The 12,815-nt window shown below is 38.9% G+C and overlaps 1 long non-coding RNA gene across 6 annotated transcripts in view; it reads right to left on the bottom strand.

Moving 5' to 3' along the window:
* Nucleotides 1-12,815, bottom strand: part of LOC103656913 — a 195,052-nt gene that overhangs the window by 64,165 nt on the left and 118,072 nt on the right. For 4 of the 6 annotated variants that reach the window (XR_005836689.1, XR_566739.2, XR_005836688.1 and 1 more), the window contains one exon: nucleotides 6,345-6,853. The exons of 1 other annotated variant lie outside the window; for it this stretch is intronic. This is a non-coding gene — a long non-coding RNA (uncharacterized LOC103656913). Of the gene's footprint in view, nucleotides 1-6,344; nucleotides 6,854-12,815 lie in introns of those variants that run through there. One more of the 6 variants, XR_005836690.1, reaches the window with a different exon arrangement.

Genomic DNA, 12,815 nt, shown 5'->3' with positions numbered 1-12,815 from the left:
GCTGACTCCAGCAGTTTCACCAGATACCACAGACTAATGGCTGTGGGACTGCTGCCAGTTGCCCTGTAGACATGTGCTTCCCATCGGCATATCTTTACTCATTATTCTGTTCTTAATATCATTGTGCAAAGAATCTGAAGATTACGAAATAACAAGGTTTTCCAATATGTTGCTGCGTTTAAACATGTGATAAATTAACAAGGGGATAGTGCAAAGAAAGCATTTGCATTTAATTTCCATTCAAGGCACAGAGCTAAAACAGAACTAGAGAGAGAAAATCATTTGGTTTATTCTCAAGAGTTTGGGTGAGCGCAAAACTAAATCAAGCTGAACCACAACACGGTAGGATTTATTAAAACTGCATGACCAAACAGTAACACCCTAAACAGTGAACCAAACTGCTTTCTTCCCTCTTTACAAACTGTCACAGCAGAGATGCAAGATTTTAATAAATCTAGTGAAATAGCACAATGAGGAAGCATTTTGTATGCCAGTGTCCCCTAGATACATATTTGTTAAGGAAAGTTTTCATTAAGAAAAAAAGTTAGTGAGAGTTACACAAGAAAAGAAGAGGAGAAATTTTGATCTTATACCAGTTTTTTCACTTAATCATCTTGGTCAATCCCCATATTGTGCAGTATCCCTTTTGCCATCTGTAAAAATATTACAATGAAATAAAACTATCTTCCATGGTGAAAATGAGAGGTTTTCTGAGGTGACACTTATATAGCATATTTAACTTTTTAAAGAGCTGTTTAAAAAGAAGTATAGGAAGAATAAAGTGGATTTTCCGATCATGTATTAGTAATTCAATTGGAAAATCAACATTTCTGTAGATAGTCTGCATGGGATTTGTTGGATAGATATTGCTGTTTTGCTAGAACTAGGCACAGGTCCAAGAACAGAGATTTAAATCTTAAATATGAAACACTCCTTTGTTTTGCTTTTCTCATTCTTTGCAAAGCTCATTTTGTAGCTTTAAAAATATTTACTCAAGGGATACTATCCTCAGAAACTATAACCAAGAAGTTGCCAACTTGATATTATTTGAGGGGATGCCAAAAATACCCTTGCAAAAAAAGTCTCCCCATTTCCTCCTTGATGCCTGAAATCTAACAATTGTGATTCACTCAGTTGTATTGATGGTTGACATCTTCCTATAGGCGAGCAGGGGAGGAAGAAAGTATAACTGCTCAAATAACCAAAAGATCACTGCACTGTACTATCATTCTGCCGATATATCTCCATGTTATTCACAAAGTTATTCTGATGTTTTCAAATGGTTTACTGAAACCTAGCTATATCATCACTATACTGTGTGTACCTAAACTTATTGAAAAGCTATTTCTTGCAAAGTCCTTGGATGAAGCTGAAAGGATGTTGGCACCCAGGGTTTTGAGCAGAGCAGAGGAAAGAAAGCAATGCTACCCACTATACTCCCCCATACACTGGATATCCTGGGAACAGACAAAGAGAAAAATCTGATTGCCTTTCAGTGACCACTCATTTGCTTCTAAATGCTCATGAATTATATTTTGGAGAATCCTTTTTAGAATTTAACCAGACAGTTCTCTCTTTAAAAAAAAACTTTGGACACTGACCCATCACAGACACTCTCTGTTTCTCCATATCTCTCCTTCTCTCACTCTTTCATTTTCAGTGGTTACTGAGAATTTCAAAGAGTTCTAAAATGAACCTAAAAAGTTTCTTCAGCATCCTTTAGACATAAATTGTTAAGGCTTTAACATCTGAATTCATCTAAAGTAGGCTGTTGTTTTCTCTTTACATCTTAATCTACAATAAACTATATTCTTCATGTTATTTAATAAGTACTTTCTCATTTTAAGATCACTGTTTATGTCAGAGAAAACAGAAGCAAAACAGGAGTTAATTAGCTCTGCCTTCTTTTGTCAACTATTATCATCTACTAACATAACCACTTTCCCCCAAATTGAGGGGGAGAAATGAGGTCTTAATAAATCTTATAGGATTGACTCATTCAACTACATGCACATATAAATTTGATTTTTAAATGCTCATCAATAAGGGAATAAAAAAGAAGTAGTGGCCAAATTTTACATCATTCTGAAGGCACAGATCCTATTATTTGGAGAAAAATATTTTATTTGAAATCTAGGTTCTGGGCACAAACGAGTAATAGGAAATTTTCTAAAATTATCTTGATGATTGTAACTTCTCAGGTCTCATTCAAAAGGTCTCATAAAATTATTTTATGTAAAAAAGTACTGCTGTAACAAATACTTAAACACATAGAAGGAGATTTGGAAGTGGGTAATAGATAGTGGCTGTAAGAGTTTTGAGGTGCTAGAAATATGGATGTGAAGGGTGATTCTGGTGAAGTCTCAGACGACGATGAGGAGCATGTTATTGGAAATGAGAAAGCACAAGGGGCGGGTTCACCCTGCAGAGCCATGGGGATGACATTGCCAACCTAGTGGGTCTGGAAGGTGGGACACTGAGCCAAAAAAGATTATTCTCAAGCCTTCAAATACAATGAAATTTGTCTTGCTAGATGTTGGACTTGCTTGGAACCTATCACCCCTTCCTTCTTTCTTGTTTCTTCCTTTCAACCTATCACCCCTTCCTTCTTTCTTGTTTCTTCCTTTCAAATGGGAATGTCGCTCCTCTGCCTGTCTCATTATTGTATTTTGGAAGCACATAACTTGTCGAGTTTCACAGGTTCACAACTGGAGAGGAATTTTGCTTCAGGATGAATCATACCTCAAGTCTCATCCATATCTGATTTAGATGATATTTAGATGAGACTTTGGACTTTAAAACTGATGCTAAAATAAATTAGGACTTGAAGGGCTGTGCCTATGGAATGAATATACTTTGCATATGAGAAGGACATGAGTTGGGGGGGTTAGGAGTAGAATGCTCTGGACTAAATTATGTCCCTCTCCAAATTCATATATTGAGGCCCCAAACCCCCAATGTGGTAGTATTTGGGATAGGCTTTTTGGTGGTAACTAGATTTACTTTTTTTTAAAGATTTATTTATTTATTTGAGAGAGAGAGAGTGCACATGCGTGCAGGAGTGAGAGGGGCAGAGGGAGAGGGAGAGGGAGAGAAAATCCCAAGCAGACTTCACGCTGAGCTGGAGCCTGACACGAGTCTGGATCCCACAACCCTGAGATCATGATCTGAGCCAAAACCAAGAGTTGGATGCTTAACCAACTGCACCATCTAGGTGCCCCTGGAAGTAGCTAGATTTAGATGAGGTCATGAGGGTGGGGCCCTCTAAGAAGGAATACCTGAGAGCTTGCTTTATTTCTCTCTTTCTCTCCATGCACTAAGGAAAGACCATGTGCAGACACATCAAGGTAACTGTCTGCAACCCAAGGAGACAGCCCTCACTAACCAGACAGTGACCCAAGCTGGCACCTTGATGTTTGACCTCCGGCCTCCAGAACTGGAGCAGTAAGTTCCTGTTGCTTAAGCTGCCTAGTCTATAGCATTTTGTTATGACAGCCCAAGCAGACTAATACCAGCACCAAAGTGTTATTTCTTAGGGTTCTTATGCTTTTCCTCAAGAAAGAGAGCTAAAAACTTAAAATGATAGTGTTAAAAGTCAACGGTTGATAAAAAGAGATTCATTTATCCTTGAAATAAGTAAATTAAATAGCATGTTTCCCTTACGACACAATAGTTACCTACAAATTTCTATACCATTCCTTTTTGTTATCAACAGAAAAGTAAAAACTACAAAACTAGTAGTGATTGCTTTTTCCCTTCACCAAAGGGACTTTTCATTTATCTCTGTCTCTCCAGCTTGTTCACGGTTCACTGGGGCATGAAAATCTGATAAAATTCAAGAAGGGATAGCAAAACCTAACTTTAGTATTTTCCTGCTGAGGTTGAGAGTGCTTTGCAGACCCCAGGAAGATGACAATCTAAGTGGTAGCATCAGAAAGGACACCTCACTTTACCCCCTCCTGAATTCCTATCTCTGGCAGGGCAGTAGCTCTAGAGAAGGTACTGACTAAGAAATGCGAGGTAGGTTGTCCTTCATACTTGAAAGGAATATCTCTGAAAATAAGTTCATTTATTTCCTACATCAGCTTTTCGTAGATCATAAAACTTCATTAGAATCAGTTTCTTTTTAATCCCCTTAAGCTGGAGATCTTGAGGTATTGACAACTTACCCAAAAAATGGACCATACTTAAATATTGTTAATAATTACATATGGAATAAATATATTGTCATGTAGCTTTCCCCACTCAGGTTTTCCTTATTAAAGAAGATAGAGTATTTTGGAACTATGGAAATACTGAACACCACGGGATTTTGTTGTAATTGTTTTTTAAATGCTTATGAGAGATTTCACATGATTTATGCATAAATAGCTTTGGGTGTTTTCTAAAAGCTTAGTTCCAACATCATGGTTGTTCATTCATCCTCTTACGAATGGCTTTGGTACTACGCGGTCTCAACAAGGATGCTAAATCAGTTTTAGAAGAGATCTATGGTGATGTCCAATATGGTACAATGTTGAATACAGGTTAACTCAAATGGACATGAGTATAGGTGGATCCTGGACTAGGAAGAAGGGGATTACTGAGTAGTTGTCGAGGCAGAAGGAAGTAAGCAGAAATTCAGTTACCAAAACAAGGATCAAGATATGAACATGGGCTTCACCATAAGGCAGAAATTCACAAGGTCATAGTGGGGCTGGTGTTAAGGAACCATCAAGTTAAGTCACCTGCTACGGAAACACAGGCCTTTGAATCACTCCTGTCTTAACTCAGGATTGACCTCAGAGCCCAGGTGTAGCTAAGCCAACAGGAAATGATAAGAAAGGAGCATAGGATGGGTTGCAAAGCAGGCCCTGACTGCCCTAAGCTTTCATTCAGTGATTATCGGTCCAAAATTTCAAATGAACACCCACGTAAGGATTTAGTCTGAGCTCTGCTTAGCACCAAAACCAAAGGAGAACTTCATTTTATGCTCAAGAAAATATATAAAATATATGTTCATGTATTTGACAAACGTATTGAGTGCCTACTCTTGTGCTCAGCACTCTGCTATGGATAAAGTGATGAGTAAGTCAGAAAGTACTTATACTACTGAGAGAGTGGAAGAGACGGAGCTAGAAGGGAAAAGCAGAGGACAGATCACACAGGGTGTATAGGCCACGTTAAGAAGGTTTCTTCTAAATGCAGGGATCTTTAGACGGATCAGTGATTGGTTCTTTTTGTTTGTTTGTTTATTTCAGGAAATATCACTTGGCCACCGAGGGGAAAGTAGATTGTAGAGGGCAGAACAATGAGATAGATTGAATTATTTAACTTAGCACACATTGACATTTGGAGATTGTTGCAATGATCCCAGTGAGAGGTGTTGGTGCCCCAGACTGGGTTGAATGTAATGGGATATCAAAAACATTCTATTTACATATTTAGAGGTAGAACTAAGAGGATTTGTTGAAAGATGGATAAGTGAAGTAAGGAAAACAAAAGATGAATCCAAGTTTTTGGCCTAAACAATTGGATGGATGGAGATACCACAGTCAAGATGGAGAAGAATAGTGGAAGAGTAGGTTTGGCAGAAAATAAAGACGGGTTCCACGTGTAATATATAAAATAGAGATGCTAGACATCCAGAAGATGGTTGGGGCTAAAGAGAACTTAAAAGTATGTCCCAGTTTTCTTCCTAGTTCTAGTCTAACCTTGAAATGTCATTTAAATTTCTCCTATTTATTCATCAGTAAAATAGATATTTTAAAAATATGTTTAAAATAGAATTTGCCACATATTTGTTAATGCTTTAGAATCCTCTCTAAAATCTATTTCCCTAAGACATCTGAAAATGTGACATGGAAAATCTTTGTTTTTATAAAAATAACTAGTGCAATGAAGACCAAAGCATAGTCTCCTTATAGACTTCTAGTTAAAACAAAGAAAATCATAAAAATTAATTATATTACTTAATGCTAATATGTATTTCTTATAAAATTAACTTGAAGTTATCGGACAGTTTTTTTTTTTACTGGAGTTGAAAGCATATTTTCACTTTAAGACAAAAATAGTTACTGCCAAAATTAGACAGTTATGGATATATAGCAGAAAATAAACATTTGAAAACAGTTTGGCATATGCCTATGTCCCAAATTTATACAAGCTCTGAATATATCATACCTCCTCCTTAAGACAAATACAAAGTTTATGTCGAATTATTCTTTCTTTACAAAGGTGCCTCTATATTTAAGCCCAGATTTGATAATATATATACTTCCCATGTGTAATAATGAATATTCATATGAATCCTGCCAAGGAGGCTATAAAAGAAATTACATCATTCTTTTTTTTCCCTTTTCTTGCCTCATGAGATTTTCCTCTAATTGACCACATAGAGATAAGAGTAGCCTGGTTGAGGCATGTTACTCGATTTGCCAAGATTGATTTAACAGCTCTAGCTGAGAGGCGGCTGCCTCCTCCCTCTCTTCCGCCTGTTCATTGACCCATTGTAGAAAAGTCGGCCCCTACCCAGTGCCTGAGACAACGGAGATCAGCTTTCACATCTCCCATGTGGAAAATGGTACCATTTCTATTGATCAGTACTGAGTGAAATATAGTACTCTAGAAAGCTAAAAAGCCCTCTTATGCTGGTAAGGAAGTTCTGCGGTGTTGGAATAAGTGGGAGGGAGCATGAAAAATGTTAACATGAAGAAATGCCTGCCCCGAATCATGTGGCAGCCATCACAGACAGCTCGTGTGATTTAACTTACCACACACTTGACTCAAGGGAATTCTCCATTCACCTTCTTTTATCACACGATGAAGCCACTTCATCGACACACTATGACCATGCATTCCTTATTCTCTTTTCCTGTGATGAAAAAGGTATTTCTTCTTGGTAAAGAAAACAGAGATTCTTTTGAATAATATGTCCTCACTTACTCTTCTCTTGCTGTAAAATGTACTGTGTTTGTTTACATATTAACCTGAAATAAAGAAATTTCTGGAAGGAAAGTACTGCTCTATCTAAGAATAACATTCAGAGATATTCCTGCTTCAAAAGTTTCTAAATTATTTAGGGAGTCAAGTTTTAATAACCAGAAATACTCTAAAACTCAAAGTCCTATTTTAATAGAACAAATTTTTTTTCTAAATACTGAATTAAAACTGTACTGGTATTACACACAATCACATATGATGAGCTTAGAGAGATTTACCTATTGCCGTTGTCAGGATAGATCACAGGGAAGTTTATAAGATTCATTTCATGGTACCTTAGAGTGGCCTGAGGCCCTGAATAGCAAACAAAGCTTTTCTGTTTACAGAGCTTCTATCAAGATGCACTGTTATCTTTGTGGTCCCGGGACCAAAATGGTGGGGGAAATGGAACAGGGCTGACATGGGGCAATTTTCCACCCCACCTTCTTTCACAATCACTTACATCCACCTCTCTCTTCCCCTCTCACACTACAGTTCCACTTTGAATAATCTCATTCATTCCTCAAGATTTACCTGCTGCCTGGGGCACCTGGGTGGCTCAGTGGTTAGGCATCTGCCTTTGGCTCAGGTCATGATCCCAGGGTTCTGGGATTGAGCCCCACATTGGGCTCCCTGCTCAGTGAAGAGTCTGCTTCTCCCTCTCCCTCTGCCCCACCCCCTGTTCGTGCTCATGTGCGTGCGCGCTCTCTCTCTCTCTCTCTCCCTCTGTGTCAAATTAAATAAATAAATAAATACCTTAAAAAAAAAAAAGATTTACCTGCTGCCTATGTATTAATTCCCAAATGTGTTGGGGCACCTGGGTGGCACAGTCGTTAAGCGTCTGCCTTCGGCTCAGGGCGTGATCCCAGCGTTCTGGGATCGAGCCCCACATCAGGCTCCTCCACTAGGAGCCTGCTTCTTCCTCTCCCATTCCCCCTGCTTGTGTTCCCTGTCTCGCTGGCTGTCTCTGTCAAATAAATAAATAAAATCTTTAAAAAAAAAAAATCCCAAATGTGCACCTCTAGATCTTTCTCCTGCACTCCAGGCTCATATATCTGACAATCTATAACTCATCTCATCCTGGATCTCCACAGGCAACACCAGCTTAACTTCACCAAAATGGGACTCATTGTCTTTCTCTCTCCAAACCCTTCTGCTCCTGTATTCTCTATGACACGCAACATGCCACGGCTCATAGAAACCCAGGAGACATCCCAGACTCCAAATCCTTCCTCCACCCACATCTATTGTCTGACTGACTGAATCCTGTTGGTTTGAAATTCTGAACATCTCTGTATCCAACCCCTTACACTAAGCTATAGTAATAGGATTTGCACCTATGGATACAGTTAGGCATAAAAAGAGTATGGCCAGGTCCGCTTGGGGGCAACAGAGGTTGGGAATGCCATCATGGAGGGGGTGATCTTCAGCTAGGTCTTAAAAAGGAGGTAGGTATGGAGGCCATCCCAGGCAGTGGTGGCAACATAACCAAGGACTGGACAAGACAAAATTGCGAGCCTTTCAGTATGACTAGGACACAAAGCTAAGTGTTATGGGAAGAACCTCGCAAGAGTGGAAGGTGAAGCAGTAGGCAGGGCCTAGGCAGCGTAGGTTATTACAGAAACTTAAGCAGAGGAACAGCAAGAGCAGACCTGACTTTTAGAAAGCTCTCTGGTGCAGGATGGAGGGTAGATGAGAGAGGGGACAAGGCTAGAAAAGGAGGTTGTTACTATAATCCGCACGACAGGAAGACCAGTCTAAACTACAAGGGATAACAGAAAGAGGCAGTGTTGAAAACCTCTGATCTGCAGAGTAAAATATGGTCCATACAGCCCTTAGTGTTATGACCTCTGAGCAGCTAGCTTACCTCTTCTCTCTCCACCCTGAGCCTGGCCCTCCACCTCCAGCCATGGTAACTGAGATAAGTCTCCCACACACACTGAGTGTGCTCTTTTTACCTCTGTGCCCTCTGCTTTATATATTTGCCCTTCCCCCCACTCTTGTCCCTAAATGAGCAGCCATCACCTCTTCTAAGAAAAATTCTCCGATCCCCCCTCAAATCCTAAACCTCCTTCCCAACCCAGCTCATCCTATTCCTACCTCCTCTGCTTTCAGAATCTTCCCACCATGATGATCCTCTGAACATTAACTGCACCCCTTTTCTAATCCAATTACTCAGTGCTTAACACATATGAGCTTCTCTTTTTTTTTTTCTTTCTTTAAAGATTTTTATTTATTTATTTGACAGAGAGAGACAGCGAGAGAGGAAACACAAGCAGGGGGAATGGGAGAGGGAGAAGCAGGCTTCCCACTGAGCAGGGAGCCCGACGGGGGGGGGCTGGATCCCAGGACCCTGAGATCACGCCCTGAGCTGAAGGAGATGCTTAACGACTGAGCCACCCAGGCGCCCCTGAGCTTTCTTTTTAATGTACTTTTCATCTAGGTGGTTTTTAGTTCTTAGCTCCACAATTAAATTCCAAACTCCTGAGGGCAAAATCAATATCTTTCTGGTATTTGTTTGTTTGTTATTATAGGGGAGGCAAGATACATCTATCATCATACCTGACTATACATTGTACTTAACAAATAGTTTAAAAATCTTATTTAATTATCTTTTCTCTCTTACACTTACACACACACACACACACACACACACACACACACACATTTTTAACTCTCTTAATTATTTTGGATATTTGATGTCTTCATAGTCCACATCACAAAAGTAGATTGCAGGTAAGATCATGTTGTAATGAAATTCTTTCCCATTCTTTCATTAACATGCATCCAAAAGTCTGTTCAGGGTCTAAAATGGATATATGCTATACTGCTATGGACTGAATTGTGTCTTCCTGAAACTTCTGTGTTGAAGCCCAAATCCTCAATGTGACTGTACTTGGAGATGGGGCTTTTAGGAGATGATTAAAGTTAAAAGAAGTCATAAAGGTAAAGTTCTAATCTGATAGAATTAAAGATACAAGAAGAGGAAAATTCTGTTTTTCCCTGCACATACATGCTCCAAGAAAACGCCATGGGAGAGCACAGTGATAAGGTGAACATCTGCAATCCAGGAAGAGAGCTCTCACGAGACCCTGACCATGCTGACACCCTGATCTCAGACTCCCAGCCTCCAGAACTATAAGAAGATACATTTCTGTGGTTTAAACTGCCTGGTCTATAGGATTTTGTTACGGCAGCCTGAGCGGACTAATACATCTACCAAAGCTAGGGCTGTCAGAAAGTTTTGGCATTAAGCATTCCAGGTTGCGCAGAGCCTCTGAGGCTCCTCATGAGGAGTCCATTTGAAAAATGATCCTGGATGTTACATGCCATCATATTTTTTTCAATCCAGCAATTTACAGCTTATACATTCAACATAGATAACAACAGATGATGCAGTCTTAGATGAGATAAGCAAAATTTTAAGTGTAAACTCTCAGGTAGTAGTTAATGAAAATTCTTGAGAAAAAAAATGAGAGAAAATTCTTGATAAGGCAGTTAATTCAAATGTACTCTCTCCGTGAAGGTCAGACTGTGGTTTCATTCTCCCTAAATGACGGCAAACGATTCCTAGTGGGTAATAGGACATTTTGTTATGTTCAAGATATTGTAAAAGAGTCCAGAGTTCTGGAATACCATCACAGATATCTAAGACCACACAGAAAATGAATGATTTTGGAAAGCCAGAACTCCATCTCAGAGCAAATTAAAACTATTCTCTTGGGTGTACCCACAGGGAAAAAGAACATGAAAGGAAAGACATCGTTTTCAAGTTTTCTTCCTATGGACCAACTAACTTCTTGGTATACTTGTAGAATTTCTAGTGCAAAGGTGTAGTAGAGGTTATCTAGCCACAAAGAACAGAAATACTCCCTCACGTCATGTACTGCAGTAGCCTTCTCTTGAATATGCCCACGACAAACTCCTTAACTCCCACTGTTGAACACTAAATCTTTGGATCTTAAGTTTAACCAAAACATGTTTAAAAAAGAGAACAACCTCCTTTGGCAAATTCCTCTGAAGCAGGATAAAATGATAATTATATGGCTGTTACATCTCCACAAAGGCCCTTCAAATATTTAGAGAGTGCAATAACAGTCATGCCCAGGTTAAACATAGACTATTTCTTCTCTGCCCTCTTGGTCCAACTCTTTTGTATACACACTTAAGTTAATTTTTTAGTTTTATCACAGTGAGGAAAAATTAAGCCTCTAAATTATTGCTTTAATAAATAAGACTATGAAAATGATAAATAGCTTTTAAAATTGTCAGTAGAGCTCAGCCCTTTTTTTAAAAAGTAAATTTGCAAAGAAAAATTAGAAATATGCCATGGGCTGCCGTGGAAGAAAGGAGAGTCTCACTTTCTCTTCTTTAGAGTTTTCCTTGATCATTAATTACTCAGATCGGCTGCAGAACAACTCAACATGAGGGGTGGGAACAGAGGAAAGAATGAAGATCCCCTGCAAAGTGAACGCATGAGTTTACTGTCCCGCAGGATTCTCCAAGGAGTCCAGGAACTGAAAACGGTTAAGAATCACTGAGAGAAAAAGCCTTCAATAAACCTGAGACTCTAGAATGAAAAGGGTTAAATGTATTAAGTCTCGCCGCATTGGTTTGGAAATAGAAATAAGGAGATTTCATTGGACTTTCAACCTCTGTAGACAATGGAAGGTGTTTGTTCGGTTAACTGTTCTAAAAACGACTTCCTGACAAGCAGTGGGCTGCAACACTTGCTCACAATAGTCTACATTTCCCACACAAGCCGCTGAGAAAATCCTGATTTCCGTGGACTGTTTCTGAGGAGTGCCATTATATTACAGTCGAGAAAAGGAGTGGGAGGGAGGAGGAAAACACTGCTTTCAATTCTCTTACAACCTATTTTTAACACGCCTGAGAAGGTTTTGAGCTATTAATGTAATGAGGCTAGATTCAAAACCAAAAAAGAGCAGTAGGGCAGTAAAGGCCCAGCGTGGGGGGGGGGGTGATGCTCATTCCTTTAGGACGCCAACAGCTGTTTCAATATCACGTGGATGTTTATAATAATCATCACCATACATTTAATCGGAGGAAATCTTGATAAAAAGCAAGTGTGTTATATGAATGAGTTAGCTTTTCCCCTGATAATATTTTTTCATGGTCTATGGTGGTGTTTCATAATTCTCTGCTGCCCATCTGCTGAATTTTATGTTTTACATGCTTATTGGGGGAAAGTTCTCAATCCTCCACCCTCATGGGGCTCCAGAATTTTGGGTGGTTTTTTTTTTTCATGAAAAATAAAATCTATAGATTTGATCACCATGATTGAGATTCAGGAATGGTACTGCATGCTATAATGGTCAAAGAATAGCTTAAGCTAGTGTAGCATCATTTAAGGTCAATTTTATGACACCGTTGTAGCTATATAGTAATGCTCCGATGTTAAATTTCAAAATGGCAATGCAATCAACAGCCTTGAGTTAGTGGAAAGCTGAGAACCTTAGTCATAGTAGTTTTTAATTATTTTTTGCAAATTCTCCCTTTCTTCATTTTCCAGAAGACCAGCATGCCAACCTTCCTACTGGTTAACTAAACAGGTATTAGATATGAAAATTATAATAGGAGTAATAGTAGTAGAAAAATATAATAGTATTAATAGAAGTAAAATAGTAGCAGTAGCAACAGATTAATACCAGCTGAATTTGTTAAACATTCAGTGATGATCCAATACTGAGCACTTTATAAAAGACATTTCATTTAATCCTTGTTTTGTTTTTTTGTTCCATTTACAGATGACAAAAGTGAGGTTCAGGAAAGTTAATTACTTGAAAGGCAATACTGCTAGTAAGTGGTAGAGCTGAAATTCAACTCAAATTCAT

Source organism: Ursus maritimus, unplaced genomic scaffold, assembly GCF_017311325.1.
Source record: "Ursus maritimus isolate PB19 unplaced genomic scaffold, ASM1731132v1 scaffold_21, whole genome shotgun sequence".
NCBI lineage: Eukaryota > Metazoa > Chordata > Mammalia > Carnivora > Ursidae > Ursus > Ursus maritimus.
The sequence above is the reverse complement of the archived record's forward strand: the minus strand, read 5'-3'. Positions and strand labels throughout refer to the sequence as shown.